The sequence below is a fragment of the Seriola lalandi genome, unplaced genomic scaffold (assembly GCF_002814215.2).
Source record: "Seriola lalandi dorsalis isolate HSWRI2012SDOR001 ecotype SW California unplaced genomic scaffold, Sedor1 jcf7180002054969, whole genome shotgun sequence".
Lineage (NCBI taxonomy): Eukaryota > Metazoa > Chordata > Actinopteri > Carangiformes > Carangidae > Seriola > Seriola lalandi.
Genome location: NW_019525520.1, coordinates 416328 through 429808, shown reverse-complemented (window position 1 = coordinate 429808; position 13481 = coordinate 416328). Strand labels below are relative to the sequence as shown.

The following is a 13481-nucleotide window of genomic DNA, read 5'->3' as shown; positions in this document are numbered from 1 at the left end:
CGACCACAAGCCCAAACAAAAGAAGGTGAACCACTGTTCAAGGTCCAATTTCCAAAGGTGTGTTATATTATTTTATTTTTCAACCAAAAAATGTTTTGTACACATTGTATTAAGTATTGCACGTATAATGTTATGACAGTTCCATCAACAACAAAATAAAGTAAAGAAAATGTCAGGAGGTAGTTAGAAACAGACTTTCAGTCATTGTTTTGTAAAAAACAACAAAAAAAGTGAAAAATGTAAACAAAATCTTTTGTGTTTTATCAAACAGGGAATGTGGTGGACCTCATATTTGAAAAAGTCTTTGTTGACCTGGGAGCATACACAGAAGCTGCTTTGGCCATCCCGATCCCAGAGGACCTCACTGCACAGTTAGAGCGGCCTGAGAAGGAGTAGGTCAAATCCAGCTATGTGTCCCGGTTCTATCATGGTCCAGTCTAAATCCCACCTACTGGCATGTGGCGTGAGGAAACTCGGCATGGATGCGTAGGACCAGGCAGGCTGGAATGACGACCCAGATTCTGCGACAAAGAAAACCCCAGCACCAGCTCACAAAGCTCCTATAGGCTAGATACCTGTACTGACTAAAACAACTGGACAGGGCATTTAGTCTTGCAAACATATATCTATGATGTGTCTCACAATTTTTTTTTATGGATCCAGTGAATCCTACAGTTTTTTTATTATCACTGATTATAAGTCTCTCATTTGATGTAAATAAATGTTTGATTGTTACTAAAGAAATGACTCCTCTGAATTCATATTATATGCACACTATCTGCTGATAGAAGAACTTTACAAATCAAAGAGCAGCTAAACTAATTTATTTGAGGGTGTGTTACTCCATTTGTGGCGTGTTATTACCATTGTAAAATTATGTGCACTGAAGTAAAACAAGACTGCCTAACATCTTTTATTTAGATTGAAACTATGTTTTTACAAAGAAGCAAAACGTACTGGTGTATTCCTCTCAACCGTAAAGTACCGTAGTCAGTGCGGTACATGTTGAAGGCAGAACACAATGAGGCAGAGCGGCTCCAACCCAGGACGGTCTACCATACATAAGAGGTAAGAAGTAAGCTTGGCTACATATCAAGCGCATATAACAGCTAATTTATAACATGTCACTTATTGCATATACTGTGGAGCTTGACAACAGTGTAGTGTAGAAAACTGCAGTTTAGTCTTTGACTAAAGATTACTGTTGCTGTCAGACATGTTTATGCTGATTTACAGCTTTCATTGTAATACACAAAATAAATTTACTACATAAAGGAAGATGTCATGATGAGCATCTCTGCTCAAAACATGGAGAAAAATTATTTACTCTGTCAGCATGTATTAAAATATCTGACTAGTACTGACATTGAACACCTGTAGCAGTCCACTTACAACAAACATTTTCAGACTGTAAAAGTATATCTAAGAGGCATGACAGATAACTACATTACTCAATTCACAATAGTGCTTATTTACCAAAAGAGCTCCCAGTAATGACGAGACAGTAACAGTTAGCATTAGCTACCTAGCTACATGTTAGTAACTGTGTGCCAGCACTCATCAACAAACTTAAAATGTAATGTCAAAATACACAAAATTGGTTACCAACCATTCAGAAACTTCCTGCTGCAGTTGTAGAGTTGGAACTTCTTCAGCAGCCTTTCCCTCTGGGTCAGATTCTGGATAAAAGTCGTGCGGTTGAACCAAATCGCTACCGACGCCAGGTCGCCTGTCACGGTCACCGTAAACATTAGAGCATGGTGCCAGAAGCCCGAACGGCATCCCCTTCCGAAGAGGGGCGTGGTCAGGCACAGCTCATTTGCATTTAAAGCTACAGACACAGAAACAGCCTGTTCTGAACAAGGCTGAAAAAGAAGGGTTTACAGGCATGCTGAAAAATAGGATCGGAGTCGATTTTTTTAGCAAGAAGCTTCAAAGACATACTTTGGGGACCTCTGAGACTTATTCAAACTTGTTGAAAAGGAGCATAATATGTCCCCTTTAATGCCACCATTTCACTTATATCGTCAGAAAGTTTGATGCCGAGATACTTCTTCCCCTTGCGCACCCACTTAAAATTAAATTTCTCCACCATGAACGGAGTACACGGCCTGGAGAGAGGCATCGCCTCCGATTTGCCCCAGTTAATGGAATAACCGGAAAATTGTGAAAATGATCGTATTGTGTCCATAAGATGTGGCAAAGACGTCAAAGGGTCAGAAACCACCGCTAGGATATCATCAGCATATAACAACAATTTATGCTCCGTTTCACCTCCCCTTACTCCTTTAATTCCAGGGTGAGCTCTAACTGACACCGTCAGAACCTCTAAAAAAAATGATAAACAATAACGGGCTCAATGAACATCCCTGTCGAGTTCCCCGGGTCAGATTAAAGAAAGGGGAGATGATCCCATTTGTCATCACCGCTGCCTTAGGTTCATTGTACACTATTTTTATCCATTTAACGAAATTAGAGTTGAAACCAAAATGTGATAGGACGGAGAGCAGAAACGGCCACTCCACCCTATCAAAGGCCTTTTCTGCATCCAAAGAAATGGCAGTGATAGGAACACCTTGGGATTGACTAAGCCACATCAAATGTAACAAGAGTCTAATATTGTCAGTCGAAGTTCTATTTTTCTTGAAACCAACCTGATTTGGGTGAATGATACTGGGCAGAACCACCTGTAAACGTGTTGCCAAAACCTTTGTAAGAACCTTGCAATCAAGATTGAGCAGACTTATAGGTCTATAGTTGGAGGGATCCGCCGCATCTTTGCCTGGTTTGGGAATCAATGAGATTACAGCTTTATTAAAGGTTGGAGCAACACGACCCTTATCAAACATCTCCTGATATAACCTCTCCAACACCGGTACAACTATAACTCCAAAAGCCTTATAATATTCCACCGGGAGTCCGTCATACCCTGGTGACTTCCCGTTTTTCATTGAGGAAATCGCTGTCCGTATTTCAGCTGCTGTTATGGGCGAGTCCAATCCAGCTGCCTCCTGAGGTTGGAGTTTTGGTACTTTTATATTCAGGAAAAACTGCTCTATATCCTCCAGTGAGGCGTCGGGGGCCATGGAAGACGTATACAACCTTTCATAATATTGTCGGAATATCCTATTAATATCATTAGCAGCGAAGATTTGCACATCCCCCTGTTTTATAACTGGTATAGCATTCCCTGTTTTTTTTCCTTCAATTGTCTCGCCAACAATCTCCCCATCTTTTCTCCCCCTTCATAAAAGCTTGTTTTTAATCTATAAAGTGCGTACTCTGCTTTTTTATTATACATCTCATGTAAAGAGTATTTAAGCTTGCAGAGTTCCTGAAATTCCCCCTCAGAAAAATGTTTTGACAGGTCTAGCTCCTTATCCTTTATTTCCCTCTCCAACTCTGTGATCTTAGCAAGATTTTCCCTCTTCTTCTTAGAGGCATGTGCTATGAATTTCCCCCTTATATACACCTTAGAGGCTTCCCAAACAGTAGTTATGTCCTTAGTACTGCCGATGTTGATTTTAAAAAAGGTTGCCAAATCCTCCGCTATCACCTTCCTAAAAGTTGAATCTGACAATAACCCAACATTAAGTCTCCATCTACCTCTCCTCTCAGCCCTCACAGTGGCTTTAAGAACTAGCTCGACAGGTGCATGATCGGTCAGGGAGATCGCCTTTATAATCACAGTTCGCTACCTTGTTCGTCAGTGAAGCACTAATTAGAAAAAAGTCTATCCTGGAGAACGTTTTATGGCAATGGGAGAAAAAGGTAAAATCCTTCGCATTTGGGTTCGCCAGTCTCCATATATCCACTAGGCCTACATCCCTATTCAGCATATGCAAGGCCTCTCTCTCCTTCGTTAGGAGAGGAGGTTTGAACGAACTCCTATCCAACACTGGATCCATAACGTCATTAAATCCCCAGCTAGGATAATCTCCCCCTCAGTGTCTCCCAGCAATTTGTTTAACTCGTGGAAAGATCCAGGGTCCCCCTTAGTAGGCGAATAAATGTTACACAATACAAGAGGCACTCCCTCCACGACTGCTTCAACACAGATAATCCTCCCCTCTGCATCTTTGGATTGCTTTAGCAAAATAAAACTTATGTTCTTGTGAACCAAAATTAGAACACCATTACGTTTACTTGAAATCGGGCTATGGAACACATGTCCCACCCAACCTGCTTTAAACTTCTCTGCCTCCAGACCCTGCATGTGAGTTTCCTATACAAAAATTACATCTGCCTGATTATTTTTCAAAAATGTCAAAATCTTCCTCCTCTTAACAGGACTACCACATCCATTTATATTCCAGGAAAGAAACCTTACTGATCTACTAGACATGTTAATCTAGATCAGAAAATTCAAACAAACAAGCAAACAACAACAATAAGAAGTAAGAAGGAGAGAGAAAGAATATGGAGTAACTACAATGTATTCTAAGTGCCTGTCCGCAACCATTCACAACAAGAAATGCTATCAATTTTGGTCCCCTGTGATGACCAGTTGCTGCCATGTACCTGCCTGATTTTGAACATGAAAAACGAACACACAGTAAAACAAAACAACCCGAACCCACCCATAAAGTTGGTGCAAAAAGTGTCCGGACGCAATAATGCAACAGGAGTGCGAGTGCCGAACACTCCTCACTGTCGAAAAACAAAAGAAAACAAAACGAAAAGAAAAACAAGCGTAAGGTCCGTGGGATTAACGCCGCTCCCATGGCAACCGTTTCGCGTCAGGATAAGCCTCTCGTCGTCCCGCACAGAGGCCCAACAGTCCATCACGCACAGTCTCTCTCAGAGTGTGAACATCAGCTCACCTCACTCCGTTCATCTCAGTCCGCTGGTCCTCCACCTCTCTGTTCATTAAGTATTTTCTCCGCGGCTTCGACATTGTTGCAGCTCACGTTTCTGCCTTTCCATTTGAAGTGTAGCGTCGCGGGGAAAGCCAGCGTGTATCTGATGTCAAGTTCGTGTAATTTGCGCTTCACCGGTGTGAACGCCTTCCTCTTCTGCGCTCTCTGGACATGTCCGGGAACACAGACAGGCGACATTCTTCCCAGACAAGACCTCGTTTTTCCTTGGCAGCACCGAGCACCTTGTCTCTCGCCGACTGCCTCAGTAAGCGGATCAGCACCGGTCTCGGAGGCTGATCCACGTCCGGCATCGGTGTCGGTAGCCTGTGCACCCTCTCGATCTCACACTCTCCGCCAACGTCCACGCCGAGCCTTTCCGCCAGCATCTTTCGAACACAGTCAAGCAGCGTCCCATTGGTGCCGAAGGTCTCCTTCAGTCCTACCAGCCTCACATTATTTCGCCTGCTTTGGTTTTCGAGGGCTTGCACTCGGTTCCACAGGATCTCCTTCTCTTTATCTCTGCTCCCCTCATCCTTCACCAGTCGTTCCTAAGTCTCCTCCAACTGCGCGATGCGCGTCTCGGCCTCTCCCAGCCTGCCCTGCATGGCCGCCACCGTAGTACTCAGCTCCGCCGTTGTTCGTTTAATAGACGATACGTCAGTTGTGACGCTCTGCAGAGTAGTATTTATCTTCGAAATTTCTGCCAGAAACTTCTCAAGACTGTCGGGCACATTTACGGACGTCTGGGGAGCGTCAGCAGCGCGGTCATCCTCATGCGCCGGGCTTTTCCGAGTAGACGAGCGAGAAGATGTTTTGAAGTATTTCGATGTCGCCATGTCTTCTAAGCCTCGACTCGACCACAAATACACCGCTTCTACTATTACAAAACAAATATAGCATATAGCACAAAAATAGCATGTGCGGGACGAGAGCTCCCCTAACTTGCGGCCATCTTGGATGCTGCACCCACGTGACTCCGGAAATGCATTCTGAATTTTTATTACGTACATTCATATCAGAAAAACATGGCAATAAAAACAACGTTGGGAGCAACTCACACATTATTGTGCTGAAGGCAAACCACTGAAATATTAAACCTTTGGTTCTTTCTTTTAAAAACGTCACTAAAGGAAACACGTTAACCCATAGTTTTATATTCATATAGTATTATATTGAATTGTGTTTCCGTATGAGGATAAAGTGAAAATGACATGTCCACTGTTCACCAGTAGTGACGTTACTGAATACTGGGTGTATACTGTAAAGAAACCAAATGTTGCACTTTCATAGAGTGTGACCTTTATGTTTGACCTATAAGCACTTTCATTTACAAATTCAATCTTGCATTGCAAAAAGCTTTCAAGTTCAGACGGATAAGATTCAATACAAGTAAAAAAATCCCCTGGTTATTTGAACTAAATACAAGGGACAGGTCACTAAAATCTACCATTATTGTAATTTTACATACTTCGAACCTTCTCCCATTAGCTACTGTTCACAGATGTTGAACACCTTTTTAAATTCTCCGTTAAATAACTCCTTCAGTCGGTCGCCTACAGCAAGGAATTCACTGTTAGCCTGTAAAAGAAGAAAAGCAGTCCTTGTCACAATAATAAAATTAATTTTTACTTTTGATATTTAGATGTTTAGAAATTAAAGGTTTTCCATGACAGTTTTCTTACGTGGTTGTATGAGGCACAGTTGCTGAAAATGAGCTGGATATCGGACACAAACTCTGCAACCATCTGGTATTCTTTCGTCTGGAGTTTGTCCACTACTTTGCCCAGCCACATCGGAGTCTGGATAACAGTGGAATAATTTTCCAACTGTGGGTGCCAAGAAGAAATGAATGAAATGCTCAACAATCTGCAACAGTTTAAGACTATCGTACAGTGAGCGAAGACCTGTTGACAGCGTGATTCCTTCAGTAGCCAGATTATCAAGTGCACTTTGTTTGATATAAATGAAATAATTGGTAGAATATATTGGAACAGCAGAGGAAGAGACTTACATAGAGGTTTGGGTCTAAAGCAAAATTTTGTTCCTCATCAGCACTGTACAGAAACAGGAGAAGATACTGACATTCCTGTTGATGTGAGAGAAGGGATGAGTGACGGCAGTGTGACACAGAGACAGACCTGAAGACGGACGTGAGCTCACCAGCATGTGTTGTGATATGTTGCGGAGCATGGCTGATTTCATCTCCATCTTATCACTGTAACGGCACTTGTGGTTGGTTCGGAAAACACAGAACGTACACATCCATAGACTGCTGTCCCTGCTCTCACACACACACACACACACACACACACACACACACACACACACACCAATACATATATATCAGTCTATAGCCCACTCTCTATATTTATCTTGTTTAACCAACTTACAGTCCCTGACAAAAGTCTTGTCGCTTGGGTACAAGTTGACCTTAATTGCACCTAAAATATATTTCTAATCAATTCCAGTCAGTTTTTGCAAAGACAAAAGTCTTGTCGCCTTGTCATATGATGCACACAATCCTAGATTAAAGCCTCACCTGTGATCAATAATTGATCAATCAATTAGTGGGTGTGTATAAAAAGAACCCCAGCACACCAGACCTTCACATCAACTGAAACTTGACCTCTGACAACATGCCTAAGATTCACCCTGCGACCAAAGCGTTGATTATCAACAGGCTGAAGACCAGATCCACTGCTGAGGTGGCTGACACCTTCAATGTGTCTCAGCATCAAGCACAAAGAATAAGAAAAAGATTTGAAGAGACTGGAGATGTTTTTGACAAGCCCAGGTCCGGCAGACCCGGCAAGACAACTGCTCGGGAGGACCGTTTGTTGGGTCGAAAATCCAAGGCCAGCCCCTTTTCCACTGCAGCAGAGCTCCACCAGGTCTGGTCACCTCAAGTCCCCGTGTCAACCAGGACAGTTTGTAGAATTCTGTCTCAAAATGGCCTCCATGGTCGAATCAGTGCCCAGAAACCAGCACTAAACAAAAGGCAATTAAAAAAACATGTGGCATTTGCCAAGGCCCACAGCCTGCTAAAAGGATGGACGCTGGAAAAGTGGCAAAAGGTGGATTTCTCAGATGAATCTTCGGTTGAATTACATCACAGCCGCCGCAAATATTTCAGGAGACCTACTGGAGCCTGCATGGATCCGAGATTCACCCAGAAAACAGTTAAGTTTGGTGGCGGAAAAATCATGGTCAGGGGTTACATCCAGTATGGGGGTGTGCGAGAGATTTGCAGGGTGGAAGGCAATATCAATAGCCTAAAATATCAAGAAGTATTAGCTACCTCTTACATTCCCAACCATAAAAGGGGTCAAATTTTGCAGCAGGATGGTGCTCCATCGCTTACTTCCATCTCTACATCAAAGTTCCTCAAGGTGAAGAAGATCAAGGTGCTCCAGGACTGGCCAGCCCGGTCACCAGACATGAACATCATTGAGCATGTCTGGGGTAGAATGAAAGAGGAAGCATGGAAGACGAAACCAAAGAATCTTGATGAACTCTGGGAAGCATGTAAGACTGCTTTCTTTGCTATTCCTGATGACTTCATCAATAAATTGTATGAATCATTGTCGAACCGCATGGATGCAGTCCTTCAAGCTCATGGAAGCCATACAAGATAATAAATATGGATCTCACAGCACCACTACTTAATTCACTGATGTTATGCAACATATTTTTGTATTTGAAGTAAATCATTTGTTCAATTTTCACATTATTCTCTGTAGGCGACAAAACTTTTGTCTTGCCAAAATCTGACCCTTCTGTGTTCATTAAATGATCAATCTTTCTTCAGTGAAGCTAATTTATTTTAGTATATTAAACATAATTTGGGAGGGTTTTAGCTTTCATATGAGCCATTTTAAAACCAATGAATTAATTAAAAGTCAGGTTATTAGCTGTTGTTTCTACAAAATGGATAAGTGAGAAGACTTTTGTCAGGGACTGTATAATAATAAACTCTTTCTAAAGAAAGTAAGTAAAGCTAGAGACCGTCTGGCGATGGGATCACACCAGCCACGATAGGCCTTGTTATTTGTTATTTGAACTTGAATGACCTGAAACTCAAAATTTACAGTCTATAAATGCAGCAGATAAATTGGCAACACCGCCGGCTGAAGGAGCAACAGCCAACGGGGAAACTGCTCGGCTAGCCCCAACAATGGTGTGACTTCATCACTCAACTCTATCACTCAGTGAGTCAGTCACGGACATTTGTGTTTATAGGGCTGGCCCCACTTTTGCGGAAGAGAAGAAGAAGAAACAAAGAAATCAAACAAATTGTTGTTTATGTCTTTTTTGGCTCCTAGTTCGATCAAAACTCACCTCAAAGTGGCGTCGTCTACCTGAGGCAGGTGACATCTCTGATGAAAGGCGCGAGGGCAGTGATCACACACCACCAGCTCTGCTGCTTCTTCACTTTTACAGACGTAACACTCATCATCGTTTTTCTGATTCTCCTGCCAAGACACACAGTCCATGACAGTAATTCTGTTTACATACAGCAAAACTGTCTGAAACTGACTGATCAATAAACTTACCAGGTCTATATGATCTGGACTGCACAGTCTGCAAGAACACCGCGGCGGGTCGATCTTCAAGATTTTTGCCTGAAATGGACAAATCAACATATTGTCTTCCTCTTTGCTTCATAGTTCAGATCTTTAGGATTAAAGAGATCGTTGGGGTTAATTGATGTGGGGTTGTGTGAGGTAGTCATGCGTGTTCAGTGTGTTACCTGCAGTAGATTCGGTTAGAAGCAGCAGGAGCACCGGTACACTAGCAGAGTGATGTGCCGCTGTGGGCGGGGCCAGTAGAAAAAAAAATGTTTTGGACACTTTTAAAAAAGACCAACCAAAACGATCCAATATCCGTTTAAATGAAGCTTCATGTAGAATATTTTCAGCAGTTCATCTTCCCGTCAAAACAGCACTTTCCTTTGGAACTACATTTTCTCAACCGCTGAACTGCCGTATTCCTACGCACAACTGCACATACAGCTCGCACTGTATTAAGCCGGAGCTGCAGGTTAGCTGAGTGAATAAGGGGGAGCTCAACTTTGTTTTGAAGGGAAGCTAAAGAGGTGAAAATATTCTACATGTAGAGTACATTTAAACGGATATTGGATTGTTTTGGTGGGTGTTTTTAAAAGTGTCTAAAACCTATTTTTCTGCTGGCCCCACCCACAGCAACACATTGCTCCGCCTCTGTGATGGCGTTCCCGGCTGCTTCTTCTAACTGGCAGCACCTTGAATCTACTGCAGGTAACACGCTGACTATACATGACTACCTCATTACCCCACGTCAAATAACAACGATCCGTTTAACAATCCCGGTGGCTCGCTCATATTTACAGCTGAAACGCAATGTCATGAAAACCTGACCTGACCTGTGGCTACACATTTGTGCCAAACTGACTGACTGGACTCTAAGATGGAGTAGAAAGCTGAAATGCACCTTATAGTGCATTTGGTGGAAGTGTGAAATTTGTGGTTTTGTGGCAAAGGAAACTCCCTTAGAACAAAATCCAATCATAGCGTATTTAGTCCTGTGACTTTAACGTGTTCTGCATTGATAAAAGTCACATTAAAGTGATAATCCTTGACATTTTCATGAAAACAACCACTAATTTGCATTTTTAGCCATTTCATTGTTTTTACAGTTTGTAATTATTTCTGTGTATATAGTAGTTTTTTTATTTGTATTGGGGGAGTCCGCCACTTCCTTTGCTGGATGCATCTAATCCAGCCGGATTCTATATGTTTGATAACGGCCTCACTGCTTATTGTTAGCTCACTCTCTCTTTACACCGTATCAGAGCTGGATGAAGTCACACTGAACATTTCCTACTGCTGCTGCTTCACGTTAAAAGTCTTGGCGAAACATGTGGTGGCTTTTATTGTGAAGCAGCCACAGGAAATGCAATACTACACGTTGTTAGTTCTATCCGTGATCAATCATTGTCATGTCATCATGTCAACAAGGAAGCTGTGACATCACCGCGACCATGGTTACCTCTATGAGGACACTGAGCGGTCTTCCGTCAACCTCGATGTCTTTCTTCCAGCTGGCGTCCGGCAGACTTGACGCCTCCTTCACAAACTCCACGGGGCTCAACCACCTCGTCTCCGTACGAATACTCTTCCCACAAGTCCCTGGTGGTGGTGGGGTGAAAGGTCAGATAGGTTCGGTTGGTTTATTCACAGGACCATCACAGCAAAACAAAACACAAGACACTACACGAGATATACAGATACGTGCAGCTTGACTGTACTGCCATTAAAATGTGTACGGATGTTTCCCTCTCACTCGTTTTCCTTCTCAGATGTGTTGGAAGTACCCAAAGCACCTTTACAACCTTCAAGCCATTACTGCAGTATGTGGAGTGACTCCACAAGATGCACATCTTCGTCGTCGGGCAGAAGATCTGACTGCCTCTGCGTCTCTTTTAGCTCGATATCTTATGCTGATTAAATGTAGGGAGACATTTCCTCCAACTTTCGCTCAGTGGATTAAAGACCTTGGCGCAAGCTCGACATTCATGCTCAACATTACCTGATCCAAATCGCTTTTGGTGTAAGGTCCCAGCTACACCTCCACATGTGACTTTGAACACCGTCTTGCTGCCCTCTGGCCGCCGCTCACTCTGCTCCTCAGTCTCTCCGTCTTCATCTGCCATGGACACATGTTGAGAGTTTGATCATCATCACCACGGCGGTACGATACTGGGATAGAAAACCTCATCTAAAGTAACTTCTTTTGTCGTTGACATGAATGTACTTTGTGTAAACCAGCACCTGTGCAATTTCCTTCACCGCTAGAAGAAGCCTGGTCCTCCTGGTTTTCCAGGTCAACTTCATCATCCTCATTTTCATCGTCTTCTTCTTCTTCTCCCTCGGACACTAAAAAAGAGACAGAGTATGTGTAAATTTGAAGCTCAAGATTTCATAGATTCCAACTTGGGACGATGTTCAGAAACTGCTTTAAAAATCTGTTTTCACTCATGTATTTCTGCCCAGGGAAAAATCGGCTGCTTTGGCTGCCTGTCTGGCTCTAATCAGAAAATCACATTTTAATGTTTTAATATTTCATGTGAGGTAACAGATGCTCTTGTAATAGCTTATGGGGATGCAGTGCTCACTCGGCTGTCAAATACTCCGTGTATACTCCTGTAGTTTTCTAAAATCAGTGTTTTACACTTCTACAACAAACCTGTGAGGACGTCATCAGACGGGAACAGGGATCTCTTCGTCTGGGAGGAAGAAAAAGGAGAGAAAGCCCCGGGACAAGTAAAAACAGGAGGATTCATTACAACACAGCAAAATATATTTGTCATTATTTGTGTTTTATATTTGTAGTAGTGTATTGTGACTTGTAATGTTTTTGTTTCATGTCACCTGCCTGGAGACAATAACGATGTAAATTAGCATTTTTGCTTCAACCCGGCTTGTTTACATCTCGCATTTTGTACTGATGTTTATTAATGCGTATTGTCCCTATCAAATAAACACATGAATAAATAAATACATAAATTTGTCTTGATACCTTTTTATGCTTTCTTTTGTAGCTTCCTGACTCCAGGTGGCCTTCCTGAAGTGAAATATAAAAAGAAAAGATTTTCCACCACAGACTGTGTGTGTGCAGTGATCCACGTGTATTCTAACATTCAAATGACTTTTCAACCAAACCTTTATAAGTTTTCCCAGGGGGGTGCCCGAACATCGGATGCTCCACTTCCAGTTCTTTGAGCTGCTCTTCCCGGCGAGCTTCTCAAACTCAGTGGGAGTAAACCACTGCTTCTCACACAAGATGCACTTCTCCCCTGACACAGACGGAGGATCAGGAATAAATCTTCTGCCGCCATCAACCAGAACACGTCGCCATCTTTGCATGTATTTATATCAACAACCAATGACCTTCAAGATGTTTTCATGTTTTTGTTTGTTTTTCTTTTTAGATGATAACAGTCTTTTGAGTGGACGAGTTTTACTTTGTGTCTCTGACCTTTAGCCAGTCTGTCTCTGCTCAGCGACCCCTTCTGGAGTCCACAGGTCACGGGCAGCTGGGACTTATAAAGGGGCCAGTTCCATAAGAGATGTGTATAAGAGACAGGAAATGGGAGGAGACTTACAGAAGCATATTTTCTTGGACTTTTTCTTCTGACCTGGAGTCAGCTGAGACGATGGACCGGGCTGCAGCTCCTCATCATCGCACACGCTCCTGCTTCTAAGATTCCTCTTCTTTTTCGTTGAGTTTACTTGCTCCTCCTCTTCCTCCTCTGAAAGCTTCCTCCTTTTCCTGTCGTCTGTCTCTTCCTTTTCCAACTTCTCGGGCAGTTGAGTGTTAAAAGGAAAGGATCCTGCAATTAAATTAAAAGTATACAGTGAGTATGGTTGTTTGTTTTTCTACTCTTTCATTCAGTAAAGCATTCTCACTTTACTATTAGTGCCTAAAACTCTGTTACGCCACAGAATAACTATAGAATGTCAATATTTCTTCATGGCTAACGTGGGAGTGAAGATCAGGCTTCAGCACAAATTTTAGAAGCAGAGAATACGAGTAGGTTTCATGAATCTGAAGCAAAGACAGCGTCTGCATGTGGCGAGCACG

The 13481-nt window shown here is 42.6% G+C and overlaps 1 protein-coding gene, 1 long non-coding RNA gene and 1 pseudogene across 3 annotated transcripts in view; 1 reads left to right on the top strand and 2 right to left on the bottom strand.

Annotated features, from left to right (window-relative positions):
* On the top strand, positions 1-744 carry LOC147817374 (uncharacterized). The gene is made up of 2 exons (XR_015436442.1): positions 1-57; positions 272-744. It is a non-coding gene; the product is annotated as an uncharacterized LOC147817374 (long non-coding RNA).
* sp100.1 (SP110 nuclear body protein, tandem duplicate 1) overlaps positions 1-13481 on the bottom strand; it is a 28001-nt gene that overhangs the window by 13350 nt on the left and 1170 nt on the right. The window lies entirely within an intron of this gene.
* Positions 5843-13469, bottom strand: LOC111646342 (uncharacterized; annotated as a pseudogene). The gene is made up of 14 exons (XR_015436436.1): positions 13380-13469; positions 12876-13276; positions 12560-12693; positions 12417-12461; positions 12084-12123; positions 11669-11773; positions 11427-11543; positions 10887-11026; positions 9413-9481; positions 9198-9331; positions 7020-7137; positions 6871-6945; positions 6542-6685; positions 5843-6437 (listed from the first exon to the last, which is right to left on the bottom strand). The product of XR_015436436.1 is annotated as an uncharacterized LOC111646342 (transcript).